An 18224-nucleotide genomic window follows, 5' to 3' on the forward strand; every position below is an offset into this window, starting at 1 on the left:
AGAAGCAGAAAGAGGCCATGGTGGTTGAGTAGTGAAATAAGGAATGCTATGAAGGAGAAGTTAAAGGCATTTATTAGGTAATAGCAAATGCAACCTGTTGCTTTGTTGATGCGGATGGTAAGGAGGGAGAGAGGGAGGGGGAGATGGGAGGCAGAGCAAGGAGGCAGAGGAGATGGGAGGGAGAGTAAGGAGGCAGAGGAGATGTAGGGGAGAGCAAGGAGGCAGAGGCGATAGAGGGCAGGGAGGGTTGGTTGGGAGGAGGTAAGAGCGAGGAAGAGAGGAGGGAGGTCGGGAGAGTGCTACCTCACCAAACATTGCGATACACTGCGGGAGAGAGGGTGTGAGGATGGGTGAGAAAAACAGAGACAGCTGTGGGAGAAGAGTGCTGCATTTTATTATTAGGGGGAGTGAGGAAGGGACAGAGAGAGAAACAGGGGGGGAGGGGAAGGGGGAGGGAGGTGGAAGGAACAAAACAAATAGAGAAAGGTGATCAAAGAGAGTGATATGTTATGCTTAATGACTAAACACACAAAAACACTCATGTCAGAACAGCTGTACACACAACAACACAACAGAGCTTGTAAAGTAATCCGCTGGCACATCTGCAAAAACTTTGATATCCCAGTTCCAGAAAATTTGATGGAACATGAACCAAAAGCAATCACTGAAAACATGGAAGTACCTACCGCTCACATATGACCTAATGATCCCAGAGAGCGTGAACATCGAAAACAAAGCATTGTAACCAGGTATCATACTTCAATACAAAAAGATAAGAAGGCATTGCTAATTGAGGTGTTAATAAGAGTGATTTTGGACTAAACAATGCAGAAATCTAGAAAATTACCAACTATCAAGACCTCAAGAATGAAGTGAAAAGATCCTGGAAGCTGAAAAATGCCAAAGTTGGCCCAGTAATAGTTGGAGCGACGGGAATGATGACAAAGAACCTCACAGAGATATTAAAAACCATCCCTGGGAATATTATGGCAAATGAACTACAGTTGGAAGCTGTCTGGGGCTCATTGACGATCATGAAGAGAGCCCTTGGCACCAAACATTGAAAACAGAAAACTTCACAACTTGGAACATGAATCGTGATCCCTTACCGAAATGAAAGTGGATACTTTGAGCCTGCCGTCGGAGGACTCCATTCCACATTCTGATGGTAGGGGAAGTGGAGGGGTGAGGGAGGGAGAGGATTGAGGGATTCCGGCAGATGTGATGCCCACTTTACTGTCCATCAAAGAGACGGCACACACATTGATTAATCATCCTGCCTGTGAAACACTGAGATGACAGTTTATAGCTGGGTTGGGATTCAAACCTGGGCTACACAAAGTGAGCTCGTATACCTCTTGGCTGTCCTGCCATGATGTGGCGATTAATTACTTCATTAAAACTGAAAACATTTTTTACTCATTGTAATCATATAACTTATTTTGCCTTCCCACCTCTGGTATCGAACCACCGGTATCGCCGTTGAAACTTGAAGAACACGTGCCAAGTGGCTGCACCAAGCACTCCACAAAACGGATGAAGAGACTTTTAAAATGAAACGTTTAATTTTTATTTGTATTTATCTATGCCGAAGTGATGGGTCCACTACCAGATTCAGGTGGGGCCATGGCCCTGGGGCCCCCACATTTAGGGCCCCCCCACAATTTCAATGACATTTTGAAAATCCCTTGAAAATGTGCTTCTAAAGTTTTATTGTCAGTGAATGAAGATTGTAAACTCTTTGTAAGGATATCTTTTCAAAATTGTCCGTCATTGTGAGGGTCCTTTTCAAGGTTTGGCTTTTTCAAGCCGTTTCTTCCACGATCCACAGAACAGATCCAATGTGGTCAAAAATTCCCAGGGCAAGCCTCGGGCATTGGGGGCCCGCAGTCGGATCTTTTTTTGGATCGATCATCGATGCTTCGGATGGTTGAGCGTGACCAACTAACAACGGCACTGCCCGCCAGAGCCCAGCAGGCACAGACGGAATACAGAGGTCCAGCCAGAGGAGAGGTGAAAAGGTGAAAGTCGACGTGGTAAAACTAGGCCAGGCCAGCACAGCACACGGCCGGCAGGGGTAGTATTGTACACACTGAAACTGGGGCTGGCAGGGAACGCTGTCAGTACCCTGCTTGCTGACATGCACAGCACAGTAACACGGTGTGACTTTCTGTTCCAGGTGTGAGAAACGTACTTGTTGTTCGTGATTCTGGTACATCCCACGTGCACTCTGATGATATCTCGGTTACTCGATACCTACCAGCTGCAGAAACCACAACAGGCGGCTTCGGTGATGACAGGCACAAATCCAGGTCTCCGCGGAAATGCGGCAGTGGTGCTCAAAAGCGGAAACGTTCCAAGGAAAAAGATGAAAGACACAAGGCCATCGTCGACAAGACCCAGAAAATCTCAGAGTTTTTCACTCCTGCACAAACAGGCGATTCGTCCATGACAGAGGCTGGAACACCAACAGAGACAGAACAAGCAGATTTGGCAACGGAACCCCCGCGTCAAGATTCGCCCAACATCTCGGAAGGTTCCACCGATGAAGAACATGCATCAGATGAAGAAGCGCAAGATATATTGACTGATCGTGGATCTGGCTTTGCCAATTGCATTGGATGTTGGCCTCCTGAGCGACCGTCGTCAGAGATGATCGACTACTGGTCATCACGAGATTTGGAGCCCCTGCAGAATTCGACTGGTCCCTTTGATTCATCCATACAGTTCGTTGAAGGTAGGAAACGCTGCTGCTCCAAGAATCTTTTTTTTTACCGTAGACTACAAAACGGAGAGTCCGTGAAAAGGTCCTGGCTTTGCTTCTCCACATCAACCGGAAAACTGTACTGCATCGCTTGCAAGCTCTTTGGAGGCGCTACTGCCCTGGGCGGGGAAGGATTCAATGACTGGAAGCATGCCAGTCGTTCTATCGAGGTACATGAGCGTTCGCATGTACATTGTGTGAATATCATCCGCTTGTCAGAGAGAGAAACATCCGCAGGTCGTGTGGACACTGAACTCGTCAAACAGGTGAGTGAGATTGCGTCCTATTGGAGGGAGGTGCTAAAACGAAGTGCGAGCGTGATATCGTTTCTCGCTGAGCATGGTCTAGCGTTCTGTGGATCAGATGAAATTGTTGGGTCACGAACAAATGGTAACTACCTTGGTTTAATGGAATTACTTGCAGAATACGATCCATTTTTGGCGCAGCACATTCAGAAATATGCCAACCAAGGTCGTGGCCACACCAACTACTTATCATCTACGACATGTGAAGAGTTAGTCTCCATCATCGGAAAATCTGTTCTGGATAACATCGTCGCTCGTGTGAAAGAGGCAAAATACTTCTCTGTCAGTCGATTCTACTCCTGACATAAGCCACATCGACCAGCTCACAGTTATTCTACGATACATCGAGAACGAGGCTCCAGTGGAGCGTTTCATGACCTTTCTGAGCAACACAGGACACACTGGACTCCAGCAAGCAATGGCATAACTGGATTTTTTGAAAGCCACTGGATTGGACATCGCTAACTGCCGAGGACAATCTTACGATAATGCATCCAATATGAGTGGCCGATACAATGGGATGCAGGGAATGATCAAACAGGAGAACCCTCTCGCAATATTTGTGCCATGCGTGACGCACTCACTGAACTTAATCGGAGAAAGCCAACAAAGAAAGATACGTTGCAGTGATCGACGTACTGCTGTCGCAGTTGGAAAACCGTACAAATGCTTACAGCGAGATGAGCGACAGATTTGGATTCCTGCATGCTCTTGTTCAACTCGAAGTGCAGCAGATTCGAGAGTCATGCTCGAAGCTCGTCGAGCTGTATCGGGAAGATCTATCACCTGACCTCACAGAAGAAATGATCCAGTTCCAAGCCATGATGGAGTCAGAGCCAGACTCGGGCCGTACTGAACTCGAGATGTGCAGTTTTCTCATCCAGCGAAAACTCACCGATATGTTCCCAAACGTGGAAGTGCTGCTTCGGATTTACCTCTCACTGATGGTGTCAAACTGCTCCGGGAGCGCTCGTTTTCGAAACTCAAGCTTATCAAGAACCATCCTCGCTCCACGATGGGGCAGCAGAGACTGGTCAATCTGACCATCATTTCAACCGAATCCGATGTGCTCAATTCCATACAGGTTGACAGTATCATATCCGAGTTCACTGCCACGAAGTCGCGCAGGAAGCTTGTCCATTGATTAAGGCACCGTGTGTATGTTCATTGATGTGGATGACACTGCCGTATGTTTGCGGTCGCTGGAAGTCGGCTATTAATCACCATTTGGGATTTCTCTTGCCCAGAGGGTTTTTAGAAATTGGAAGATTTTTAGTCGAAGTTCGTAGTATGATTAATGACAGCGCGTCGTTTGTTATTTTCTTATATTGGTCCATCTCTATCTCTTACTCTTGCAGCAACAGCATTTTTGTGATTTCATTTTAGAATGAGCTCATAGATAAGTCATCAGCTCATAGATAAGTCACCAGCCATATCAATAACAATCCATCCATCTTGTCATATTGTCAGATTTCATTGTAATTTGTGAACATGGATGCCAAATCATTCCTGATCAGGATCTGCCAAATCTATAGATACAAGTTCAGCTGTTGATGAAAAAGCAGTTATAATTTAAGTTGTTGATTAATCTCCAAATTTGGGGGCCCCCCACAATCATTGTGCCCACGGCCCCCCACATGGTATATCCGGCCGTGGACGGGTCACATAATGGAAGATCGTATAAAAAGGGGAAATGTCATCTATCTTCGATATACGAATAAAAGGCAATGTGTGTGTCTCCTCCATAACCCCAAAACTATAAAAACCTTCATCTTCCTGGATATCTTCACTTCATTCTTAAGGCCTTGGTAGTTGGTAATTTTCTCGATTTCTGCATTGTTTAGTCCAAAATCACTCTTATTAACACCTCAATTAGCAATGCCTTCTTCTCTCTATTTTGTACCAATGTATGACATCTGGTGGCCATGCTTTGTTTTCGATGTTCATGTTCGATGGGATCCATGTTTTCAGTCCATGCTTTTGGTTCATGTTCCCACAAATGTTCTGCAACTGGGATATCAAAGTTTTTCAAGATGTGCCAGCGGATTACTTTCAAACTCTGTTGTGTCATGTGTACAGCTATCCTGACATGAGATTTTTTATTCATTTGTGTTTGGTCATTAAGCATAACATATCACTCTCTTTGCTAACGCCACCTCCACCCATCACCTATCTCTCTTCTTCTTCTTCTTCTTTTTCCCTCCTCCCCCCACGCCCCCCTCCACTCTCTCTCTGTCTGTCCAATCCTCGCTCCACCCTCCGAATAAAATGCTGCACTCTCCTCCCACACCTCTGTCTCTGTGTGTCTCTCTCTCTCTCTCTCTCTCTCTCTCTCTCTCTCTCTCTCTCTCTCTCTCTCTCTCTCTCTCTCTCTCTCTCTCTCTCTCTCTCTCTCTCTCTCTCTCTCTCTCTCTCTCTCTCTCTCTCTCTCTCTCTCTCTCTCTCTCTCTCTCTCTCACACACACACACACACACACACACACACACACACACACACACACACACACACACACACACACACACACACACACACACACACACACACACCCCTCCCTCCCGCAGTGTATAGCAACGTTTTGTGAGGTATTGCTCTCCCCACCTCCACCCCCTTCCTCGCTCTTCTCACATTCCGAGCTTCCCCTTCTTCACCTACTCCTCCCTGCCCCTCCCTTCCCTCTGTCTTCTCTGCTTCCCCTCCCCCTCTCTCCTTTTCTCTTTCTCCACCCCCTCCCCTTCACACCCCCGTCAGCGAAGCGACGGGTTGTATTTGCCAGTGTAAAATAAAATTTCATATTTTCAGCGAGCCAGCCACCGCCTGTTGTACCACAGAACAACACGTGGCCAACGCAGGTGAATGACCTTTGTTCACGTCGATTGATATACAGTATTCAGTGATGGTGCAAATATTGTAGAGTGCTTGCCAAGTGGCTTAAGCACTCAAGGAAGCACTGCAAAGGAACGGCTGGCTTGGCAAGCAATGATCCGTCATATTAAACACCGCCGGAGATGCCCAAGCAATGACTGAATTGGACAAATGAACACTTTTTTTTAGGAGTCGGAACGACTGCTAAGTTCAATTCTGGAGCTTAAATTTTGTAATTTGGCTTAAAGAGATTCTCGAGGTTTTGGCATGTGCGGAAATGAAATAAAGCCACAAACACTGGTGTCTGCGGAGGTTTATAAGCTTTGCAATATACCCAGCGATTCGTAGCTATGATGATCAGGCATTCGATCACATCAGTGAGGAAAGTGAAAAAAAAAAAACTTTCGTTTAGAAATTATTGTGGCCTGTTCCAAGTGAAGGCATGGTTGAGCAAGCTAAAAAAATATGGTGGCTTGAGACCCCAGCGAGGTAACCCAGGATACGCCTTCAGTCCCCAGAGAGCGAGGTGGCCAAGGATGCGCCTGATAAAGGATATAATTAAATAAGGCCGTTAATTATCTTTAAAAAGGGGTATTTTAATTGACCCAAACATCTAATTTTCACTCATCCACTTCCTTGATGTTTCCTTAGTGTGCATGCAAAGTTTCAGGTTGCTATGTGTCATGGTTTTGGAGTTACGGAGGAGACGCACTGAACAGGACCGGAGTTAGATTTCTATCAGTGTCGGAGTAAGCAGAGTCAAGTTAAGAAAATATCTCAGCAAGTCAAAAGCGCGTATGAGGAGGACATGGCTAAGAATATTAAACATAATCGCAAGGCTTTCTTTAAGTATATAAGCAGTAAAGAACAGGTTGGAACAAGTGTGGGCCCTTTGAGGAATAGCGCCGAGAGAGTGGTTAGCGAGGAAAGCAAGATAGCAGGCTTATTAAACAGGTATTTTACTTCAACATTAACACAAGAACAGTCAGGAGAGTTGTCAATAGCTGAAAATATCTATGAAGGACGTGAGGAAGGGCTTTTACAGAAGATCCATGTTGGAGTGGAGGAAGTAAAGGAACAACCAGGAAATCAATTATAAATCAAAAGAGGTGGTTTTAACATTGTAGAGAAATTTAGTGAGGGCCACATCTCGAATATTGTGTTCAGTTTTGGTCACCACAACATTGGAAGGACGTAGCTGCCAGAGAGAGAGAGAGAGGGGGTTCAGCGCAGGACGACGACATCGATTCCGGGCCGAGCTCGACTCAGCTATGAGGAGCAACTGAAGGAGACGGGGCTTTATACACGAGAAAGGAGGCGGTTACGAGGGGATAGGATAAAGATGTTTAAGATAACGAAGACCTGGTAGGTCTATGTAATTAAAAAATACATGCAGAAGAATTATTCAGCAAAGTAGACAGTGATAGGATAGGACCAGGGACCATGGCCTGAGAGTAAAGAAGAGAGTTAAGACTGTAGTTAGGCAGCGGACTGTCACTAAGAGAGTAGTTAATGCATGGAATGGTCTCCCTGGAAAGGTAGTGGCAGCAGAAATGGTGGATCTATTTGAAATGGAATTGCATAGGTACCTGGAAGTATTGGGGAGAGAGGAGTTTTGCGATATTGGTCGGACTTTTCGGTAGCTTGAGCATGAATGGGTGATCATGTGCATCTGCGCAGTGTAGTTTGTGGGGGTCTCATCATGGGATGTTGTGTGATTGACGTTGTGTGTGTTTTTTTCTTCTTCCCACAAGGACTGTCTTTGCCCATGCCCCCTTCCCTGGAATGAAAAAAAAAAGATAAAAAAAAAAATACGCAGATTTCTTTTTTGGGTCTGGTGTTGATAAATTGGTCCGGTGTTGATTTTGATCTGGTGCATGCATGATTTGCCGAATGGCATACACCTGCGTCTAATTTCCTTGTGTGTACATAGATGTTCTTCTCAAATTCCAAGGCTTACTTAATATTCTGTAGAAGACTGTCTGGAAACACCCCAGAAATGTGTCACTCAGGCTGGTAGCCATGGATGGGTCTACAAGGGATGGTTTCATACACCTTGATAATTTTCTTCCACCTATTTTTCTTTATGCCTGGTGTTGGCTTATTGGGTAGGGTGGTGGGCTTGGAATCCGAGGATCCTGCGTTCAAATGCTATTCGGATGTTGAATTAATACCAGGTGGGGTTGACTCTGGCTGTCGTCCTTCCGAGGTCGGCAAAATGAGTGCCAGCATGCTGGTATCCTGTGTCGGAGTGGCGACCCGTCCAGGATTGTGTGAAATAGCCAAGGGACTGCTTCGGCAGCACCAACGCTCTACACAGAGTATGGTCCCAATGGATGGATGGATGGATGAATTTTTCTTTTATAATTATGCCATATGATCAAACATAATTCACAAACACCATTTTAGTGGTCGGGACGAAGAGTAAATTCCAATTTTTTCGGCCGGTAACCAAAACCGAATGTTTGATGAAATATTTATTCCATTGGAATTCTTTGTTGTGCTGTTAGCAGGTTTGTTTTCATGATCAACCAGGATGTCTTGACGCTCAAACTGACAAGTGAGAAAAAAAAATAGTGTTGCCTTCCCTACTTTGTGCTGTCCATGTTGCCTTAATTTGCATATCAGATCAAGGGACACCTGAAACCTTCATGGAGTGAAAATGAAGTCATTTCATTTGGGAATGGTGGTGGTGGGAGCATGGTACGTTAACAGCACAGTATTTTAGCAGCAGTTGTTCAACTACATCATCACTAGGTTAAAAAAAAAACCCCTTTTATATTGATCATGTGAGTGAAATATTGCTTGAGAGGGGCTATGACATTACTGCTTTGTTTTTATGGATGTTTTCAGGAGCAACAGTTCCCATATTTTTGGATAGCCCAACATGCATAGAAAGCCAACAAAGAAAGAACTATTACATCGATAGATAAACAATTCCAATGTTAAACTTTCAAAAATAGTCTTGCCTAACAATGAGTTATTCTTGATTTAAAACTATTGAAGCAAGATCTTGCACTTTCAGGATTGTTTCCATTTTGTGGACTTTCATTTTGTTTGTGGGTGCCTATTTTGACATGCCGATCACTTAAAGGGGTCGCACCGCATTTAATGAAGACTTATCGCTGGTCCCAACTTGATGGTCCGATGGTCGACCCAATGGACCTTATACCGAGACCAAAATATAACCGAGTCGCCTTGGAGGGAACCCGAGGAGTGGAGATGGGGAGGGGGTAATGTGTGCAGAGGAGGCGGTCAAGGAGTGGAAGAGTGAGTGGAGCTCCAGTGAGGGGTCCTGCTCGGCTGAGATGCTAACGCAAACTGACAGGGCTGAAATGAGATCGCCGTTTCCATGGCAAAGCCTCCAGGGAGAAGGGAGTTGTGCTGCCATAGGGGCCGAAAATAAACGTCCGGCAAATGATGTTTGATGAGGGTTTGTAGGCAGACACCTGCGGTAGATGTCAACTGTGCAACTCCCCATCTCCCCCCTCCACTACATCCCCTTGCATTCCCACCATAGACTTCCCTGCCCTGTACATGTCGCTGCATGTCATGCTCTTGGATTGCAGAGCTGCTTGCAATCTCACAATCCAATGTTATATACATGTTGTGATACATGTCATGGTCCAAACTACTTTTCCCCTTGTATTTGTCATTGTACGAATATAATTGTGGTAAGTTGAAAAAATAAGTTTGCCTAACAATCATCCCTTTCTCACCTGTACTTCATTGCTTGGACTCAAACTTGCGAGCCGCTTGATGATGGAATGGCCAAAGACTTGTTGCATTTCCATCACTGCTGTAAGCTTGATTCCCAGAGAAGCTTATAAATCTGGTTTGAAGAGGACATGGGAACCACCTGGTCTATTTTGCCCATAGAAATGCCACCATGCCACCCCAACGAAATACATAAATATTATTAGAACCTCCAGCACTAATCAAACTTGCATGCCTGCCATGTTGCTTTCGCACCCCTCCGCGACCCCTCTCCCCAACACCTCCTGGCAAGACAAATCCGTCCATTGATAATGTTACAAAAAGACATGACAATACATGTTTTCGATGGTGAGGAATCATTGTCTCTGAATGTAATGACCTGAAAGTTGTAAACAAGGCTCGTTTGCACCACCACAGCAAAAGGGAAGGGGTGGGGGACCCCAATTTGGATTGGCATGTCTTGGTACGTTACAAACTCAAACAAACACGTAAATGCATCACCTGCTGTTGCAGAATACGGGTTTCTATGGATTTCCTGCCATGCCTCAACGAAAGGGTTAACATCAGAGAACTGACCCGAAGCAACCCAGCACGACATGTGCCCTTTTGCGGTGACAAAAGGCGCAAGCTGTTCGCGCCTTGGCGGCTTGACGGTGATAAATGGGCGGTGTTTACAGCAGCCTTATCTGCTGACTGCATCCGGAGCGCTGGTGTCACGGCCATGGCAGAGACGGACGAATTTGCTCGGTAACATCTCGCCAACTCCACGGTCAAAAGGTCTTCCAGTTACTGCCGCGTCAACATGGACTTGTACGCATTTGCAGAAGTTCTTGCAAGTCATGGACATTTTGTGGGTTTTCCTGTGTAATCTATTACACACACACACACACACACACACACACACACACACACACACACACACACACACACACACACACACACACACACACACACACACACACACACACACACACACATATAATTGACACATCCCACACTCCTCCAGCCAAAGAAGCTGCATAAAGCAGCCCAACAAGGTAGGCGCTATGCTGTTTCGAACCCTTCCCAGAGTTCCTCCACAACTATAAAGACTTTCACACATAGTACACATTTGAGAATCCCAATGTTACACACCTACTCAGCTACCGGACCGGTTGCATCGCTTGCTGACGAATCATCAGTGATAGCGCAGATGTTTGCATGTGGTACCCGCTTGGGAGCTTCGTTGGTATGCATTGCTCTCTGCGCTATCACTAATGATTCGCCAATAAGTGACAAAACTGGTCCGGTAGCTGAGGAGGTGTGTAACATTGGGATTCTCATATGTGTACTATGTGTGAACGTCTTTATAGTTGTGGAGGAACTCAGGGAAGGGTTTGGAACAGCGTTAGCACTTACCTTGTGTCGGCCTTCTTGGGTTGCTTTATGCAGCTTATTCAGCTGGAGGAGTGTGGAAGGAGTCAATTATTTGTTATCCCAGCCACCTGGGTTTAGTTGATTAGGAAAGAGCTGATTGGCTATTCCCTGCATTCACTGGTGAGAGATGTGGGTGGGTCTTCTTTCCTTAATTTATTTATTTACATTGACTGCTTTTGACATTTGCACATGGTTCATGTTTTGTTTAGGAGACTCATTGGTTTGCATTGCTGTCTGCGCTATCGCTGATGATTCGCCAAGAAGCAATGAAATCAGTCCAGCAGCTGAGGGTGTGTGTGGCATTGGGATTCTCATATATGTACTATGTGTGAACATCTTTATAGTTGTGGAGAAACTCTGGGTAGGGGTCAGAACAGCCTTAACACTTACCTTGTGTAAGTCTTTTTGCATTGCTTTATGCAGCTTCTGTGGCTCGAAGAGTGTGGGAGGTGTCAATTATTTATATAATCCGAGCCACCTGGGTTTAGTTGATGAGGTGAGAGCTGATTGGCTATTCCCTCCATTAACAGGTGAGAGATGTGGGTGAGACTTTATGTCCATATATATATATATATATATATATATATATATATATATATATATATATATATATATATATATATATATATATATATATATATATATATATATATATATATATATATATATATATATATAACCTTCCCGGGGCCCGTCCCCACATTTTTTGTTTCCTTTCGCCATTCAGGAGATTAGCGCGTGCAAACAAACAAGCAAAAACTTCAAATTACACATACATGTGTGTGTGTATATATATATATATATATATATATATATATATATATATATATATATATATATATATATATATATATATATATATATATATATATATATATATATATATATATATATATATATATATACTATATATATATATTGTTGCGAATTCGCGCCCGCCGGCGTGCGAGCGGCCACGTAACTCGAATCGCGGCACGTCACCCACCGGACGGACAATTCCGTCGTGACCCTCTCGGACGAACGCCGGGAACTAGTCACGGGTGGGTCTTTCGGCCTCACCACGATCGTGCCAATCGGCCCCCCGCTTGGGATAGGGTTGTTCGCCAAATTCGACCTACCTAAGTACCCACACGGAGGGTAGACCGGGCGATCGCACCTCGCCGTAGGTCGACTTCGGACACGGGCCACTTTAAGCGACCCGTTCCGTACTATCGGGATAACCGAGCGGTGTTATCGTCAACCTCGACGGTTCCGATTAATTATCGGGCGTATTTAGCCCACTACCAACCCTTTACGTGAAGTAAGATGGAGATTCAATGAAAGAAAAGACGAAGCGAAACGGGAAAAACAGTTCAACATGAGGCACATTTATTCCGCGGCAAACGGAAAGCACACATATACAATTACAACAATTATGCACCAAAAGCAATTGCAACAAAAGAAACACAATGCAGATGTACTACCGACTACGCGAGCACACGGCAACACTTACACAGTTTTACTTTACAGACGGCGCCGACAACACATATACTCAAAAGCAAAAGAAAAAGGGCCACCCTCAAATACAAGGGGGCAGACGGGGCTGTGGACGTGAGACCGCGTGGAGCCTACCCGTCTTGTGATGAGCCACAAATGCTGCAGCGGTGCCCCGACTCCGCGCTCCTCCGCGCGTTTCGTTGGCACTGCTTGGAATGGGGTGGGAACGGGGCCCCCTTTTCGCACTATCTCAGCACGGGGGGAAACAGGGGGGGGGTTGTTGATGCTCTGGGGAAAGAGGATAGCTGGCTTGCTTGGGTCCTGCGACAAGCGACTCCACTGCGACCTCGACCGCGTTCCCTGCTTCCCCTCTCTGCAGCTCCCCGACAGACTCCGAACCCCGACAGACCGACTCTCCTCCAGACCCGTCTTGACTGCTGCTGCCACACTCCGCTGCCGCCACACCTCTCCAACTCGCCCGAGCGCAAAAACTGCGACTGCCTCCAACTGCTTCCGACCCAAAACAAAACTGCCGCTGCCACACTTCGCCGCCGCCACACCTCTCCAACTCGCCCGAGCCCAAAACAGAAACTGACTGAATTCGCCCCGCGCTCGGCGCTTTATAGTACGGCAGGAGAATCCATATGCAAATTTCCGGATTAGGATGAGCTCGGGGGCGGAGCCACGCTCGCCCATTGGACGGAGGAAAAGTGGGCGTGAACCTCCCCTGATCCTCGAATTTGCATATATCGATTCTACTCCGACGCGCTTGGAGGCGGGGCCAAATCGCCCCGTGCTTAATGATTGGAGGGATCGGAAGTGGGCGTGTATCATTACTGATCCGACCTTTCCTCGGAAAGGCCGCTTTTTGCACCCGCGGCTCAGCGCGCGTCCCGCACGAGGCCAGGACAGCCCGACGCTCGGCGCCCACAAGCGGTGCGGGAATGGCCGCAGAAGGAGAGGCGAAGGTGGTGGAGTGTCCAAAGTGGCGGTCCCTGGCCACGGTGACGCTTGGAATGGCGGTGATGCGAGGTTTGCGGGATGGTGCTGTGAAGGTAAAGGTCGTGGCTGTTGGCGTTGTTGTTGTTGTGAAGTGGCGTTGCGGTTGGTGGTTGTTGTGTGATGGCGGTTGAGACGTGGTTGGTTCAAAATAAAGATAGAACAGAAAAACGGCTATCTTAAAGGGTCGCAGCCCGAATGAATCACATTTATTCACTCTAAACAATGGGTTTGGGGCTAACTTCACATGTACTTACAGAGATATCTCACCTACGGGTCCTGAATGGTGGTTTGCGAATTTCCTCAACCACAACAATATATATATATATATATATATATATAATATATATATATATATATATATATATATATATATATATATATAAATTACCTGGGCGAAGTGGCGTGCGCCTGTAATCCGGCTACACGGAGGCTTGGGTTGGAGGATCGCTTGAAGACGGGAGCTCTGTACTGGGCCGTGCTATGAGAGGGTGTACGGCAGCCCGGAATTTTCATGGCCAAACCCAATCCTTATCCCTGTGTCGTAAGAGGCGACCAGGGTTGCGTCAGGAAGGGCATCCGGCGTAAAACCTGTCCCAAATCACTATGCGGATCATAACGGATGATCCGCTGTGGCGACCCCTAACGGGAGCAGCCGAAAGACGAACAACAACTATATATATATACATATTATATGCTATATATATTTACTATATACTATATATATATATATATATATATATATATATATATATATATATATATATATATCCATCCATTAGGACCATACTCTGTGCAGAGCGTTGGTGCCGCCGAAGCAGTCTCCTTGGCTATATTGGGAACAATCCTGGACGGGTCGCCACTCCGACACAGTATGCCAGCATGCTGGCACTCATTTTGCCGACCTCAGAAGGATGACAGGCAGAGTCAACCCCACCTGGTGTTAATTCACAGCGGAGCGGGATTTGAACTCAGGACCCTAGGATCCCAAGCCCACTACCTTAACCATTAAGCCAACACCAGGCATATATATATATATATATATATATATATATATATATATATATATATATATATATATATATATATATATATATATATATACTATATATATATGCCTGGTGTTGGCTTAATGTTGGTTGTGTTGCATGGCCTCGACCGTGTAGCGCAGGGACAGGCCAGGCGCGTTGGCAGCGGCAGCCTCGTCTCGCCAGGGATGCCCCGAATGGGCACATGGGACCGACTCGACCCTCGTCCAGTCACCAGAACATGGCAGGACGGGGGTCGTGGGGGGTGGGAGGGGGGGTCGTGGGGCGGTGTGAAGCTCTGGGCTGTCGCGCCGGAGGTGCGTGAGAATGAGACCGCTTCTGGCCCCAGGAGCCTGGAAGGGTGGGGCCGGGGCGCAATCGGAGAGCGTGATCCGGATGACGGCGCATCACTTCGGCTCATCACCCCACCCTTCGCCCGGGGCTTATAAAAGGCGGATCACGAAGCCGGCCGCTCTTTCTCTGTCTCTCTGTCTGTACTTAATCCGCCTGCCTGCCTCGCCCACTCATCCACCTGCCTGCCCCGCTCCCTCCTTCGCCTCTCTGCTCCGCCCTCCCTTCACCGCGTCTCATTGTCTGCCTGTTGACAGACGTTCCTCTGGGACCAGTGCGGAGCACACGTTTCCATGAGCCCCAGCAAAGTGATTCGTGTAAGCCGTCAATAATGCGCCGACTCTTAAGGTGGAATCGCTCAAGCGGAGCGTCCCCCAAAGTGTACTGGGTTGTGCGGTCGGCCGACCGTGCCAGGTATTGCGAGGCCGTTCATCTTCATCTGCTCTCCTTCCTTCTGGTTATCTCATCTTCATCGGGTGTGTGTGTGTGTGTGTGTGTGTGTGTGTGTGTGTGTGTGTGTGTGTGTGTGTGTGTGTGTGTGTGTGTGTGTGTGTGTGTGTGTGTGTGTGTGTGTGTGTGGTGGCGCCTTTCGTAGCTTAAGTTAAGATTGTAGAAGATATAACGGGATAAGTCTGCTCTGTGTCTGTTTTTGTAAATTGCTTGCTTTTTGTCGCACCCCACAAATACCTTGCTATCCTCTGCTGTACATAATAATAAACCCCAGTCACTGTGCCACACACCTTTCCTCGCTTGAGTGTAAAGAAATGTTCCCAGCTCGTTTTTGTTTTTTCCTTCTTTGGTCCAGCATGGTCCCGTATCTGAGCTTTTCCGGGACGTGATCCCCCAATGATCTGTTTTTCTCGCCGGTACGTCCTTGGGCAGTTACGCTCGGCTGCATCTGGTCCGGTAAGGTGATCCGGTCTGAACAAGTCGTGTGTGTGTGTGTGTGTGTGTGTGTGTGTGTGTGTGTGTGTGTGTGTGTGTGTGTGTGTGTGTGTGTGTGTGTGTGTGTGTGTGTGTGTGTGTGTGTGTGTGTGTGGGTGTGTGTGTGTGTGGGTGTGTGTGTGTGTGTGTGTGTATATATATATATATATATATATATATATATATATATATATATATATATGTACATATAATTATAAATACCCAGTCTCAGTCAACGTTTCGCTGGCTCTGCAGCCAGCTTCACCAGGCAAAATAAAATAGTCTAATCTATTCTGCCTGCTGCGAAGCCGGTGAAACGTTGCCTGAGACAGGGTCTGCTCTCGCTTTTTGCCTTCTTCTTTGAAAATGTGCAATCCCAACTGCCCCAATGTTATACAATATATATGTATACATCTATTTATTTATTCATTCATTCATATTTATTTATTATATTCACATATATTAATGGCAAAGTTATCAGAATGTGTGATTCATCGTTCTCAAATTGCATTTAATAGTTTTGAAGTTATCCGAGATAAATCTGTCTCCGAGTTTGCTGGAAACCATCTTTAAGGATTGTTTGAATGTCATGACGTTATCAGTGGAAAACTGATGTGTTGACGAGAAATTATGTTCAAAAGTAGACCAAGGCCATTGTAGTTCATCAAATATATATATATATTTTTTGCGTACTTTAAACGTACTTGTGCAACAATTTTTCCAGAAATCTAAAATGTTTTCGGGTTGATGTGAAGTTTTTATTTCTCTTTCTGCCTAAAAGATTTGCTTGCAATCATCTGATTATTCCTTTTAAGGGATACTATAGAGTTACATTTTAACTGAAAGTTGATTCATGTTTTCAATTAATTCGTCCTGACGAAGGGCTATCCCTTGAAATACCTGCGACACCTTGCTTCCCACCAGAGTTAATATACTCTCATCGGTTTTTAATTGATGTAATCAATTGCTTTCGATAAACATGCTCTACATAATAGGAAAGCAAGTTCGCTTTCATTCCAGGGATATGAGAGCTCTACGCTGCTCGAATAGCCATTGCAAAATGAAGGAAAAATTCCATACAGGAAGTCTTATGCAGGAGCAGAGAAGCGACATCAAACGGATCCTGGCTTCACAAACATCTGAGGAACGGCTTGGTTTGTGATGGGACGGCCCACCTGCAATCCAACGGTCCAAAAGCACCAATCATATCGTTTTATAGGGAGGTTGGGAATCAAATCCAGATTATACACCCCTCAAAAGCAAGTATGGAACCCACACGAAATATCTCAAAATAAATTGCTTGGAATGAAAACTTTTCACCTTTCTCGTCTCATCTCATCCAATGATCCCATTGATCTCAGAGGTCTTTTGAAAGCTCCTTGGTGCTCGTGGTTGAGTCTTTGCTGTGAAATGCACGACCCAGCAGAGGAAGCCTACAGGAACAGTTGATTTTATTCTTAAATAATCAGAATCACTACAATTTAACACAAGCGGAGGCCAATTAACTTGGTGTGTGATTTTGAAGGTGAGTTGTTACACCTGAGATAATTTACAATTGCTATTATATGGGGGACGGACACTTATCCGACCAAGAAATTCTAATTTTGTAATTTAACTTAATTTTCTGAAATTTGTGGAATTTATTTTTCACTTGGAAGTTGTGGGTTACGATGTGTAAATCAGGGTGGAAAAATCCTGTTTTCACCAAACTTTGAAGAATTTCAGAGGACCAAATTCTCCTGATGCCTTGTAAATCCTATAAAAAATTGCTTATTAAGTCGGTTTTAAAGGTCAAAGGCCATTACGATTCCGGGATCGCTACTTTTGACTTTGTCTGAAAAAAACAGTGAGGTGGCGCAGAGGCATTGCCACTATTTTTGTGATTGCTTCATGTCTTCTTGTGAAGGTATCGAAGAAAACGTGTTTATTGCTAACGGCAGCACCAAAAATACCGCAGTCGGCATGGGACATTTCTGCAATGGCTCCAATGGCTGAACATTTTCAGAAGTGCAGTATCTACAAGTCTGCTAAGTTTCATACTTTTATGAAGAAAGTCACAATTCTCACACAAATTGGCTGGATTAGTACCCCTCTATCACCAATGCATCAATTTAAAGCTATCTACTGCTTCTGCTGACATTACTTTTCCAGGGAGTCTATTCCATGCATTAACTACTCTCTGAGTTAAAGACTCGTGTAATGTATTTCTCAATGGTAATGTCACTAAGTACAGGATAACCTTGAAACACCCTTGTACTCTTTTGATAATAATTCAATGTTATTTATCACGATGAGAATATATTATCGATGTTGAAAAATTAAATTCAGAGGAAGATTTCAAGAATGCCTGCCTTGGAATGTCGTGTTTGATGAAAATTTAT

At 45.4% G+C, this 18224-nt stretch overlaps 2 long non-coding RNA genes across 2 annotated transcripts in view; both read left to right on the plus strand.

The window, feature by feature from the left end:
• Positions 1 to 18224, plus strand: part of LOC147028628 (uncharacterized) — a 39626-nt gene that overhangs the window by 10322 nt on the left and 11080 nt on the right. The gene's annotated exons all lie outside the window — the stretch shown is intronic.
• On the plus strand, positions 10174 to 15825 carry LOC147028629 (uncharacterized). Its single transcript, XR_015057637.1, has 3 exons — positions 10174 to 10459; positions 11275 to 11355; positions 15725 to 15825. It is a non-coding gene; the product is annotated as an uncharacterized LOC147028629 (long non-coding RNA).

The sequence above is a fragment of the Eptatretus burgeri genome, chromosome 4 (assembly GCF_056783735.1).
Source record: "Eptatretus burgeri isolate ZD-2024b chromosome 4, Ebu_testis_v1, whole genome shotgun sequence".
Classification (NCBI taxonomy): Eukaryota; Metazoa; Chordata; class Myxini; order Myxiniformes; family Myxinidae; genus Eptatretus; species Eptatretus burgeri.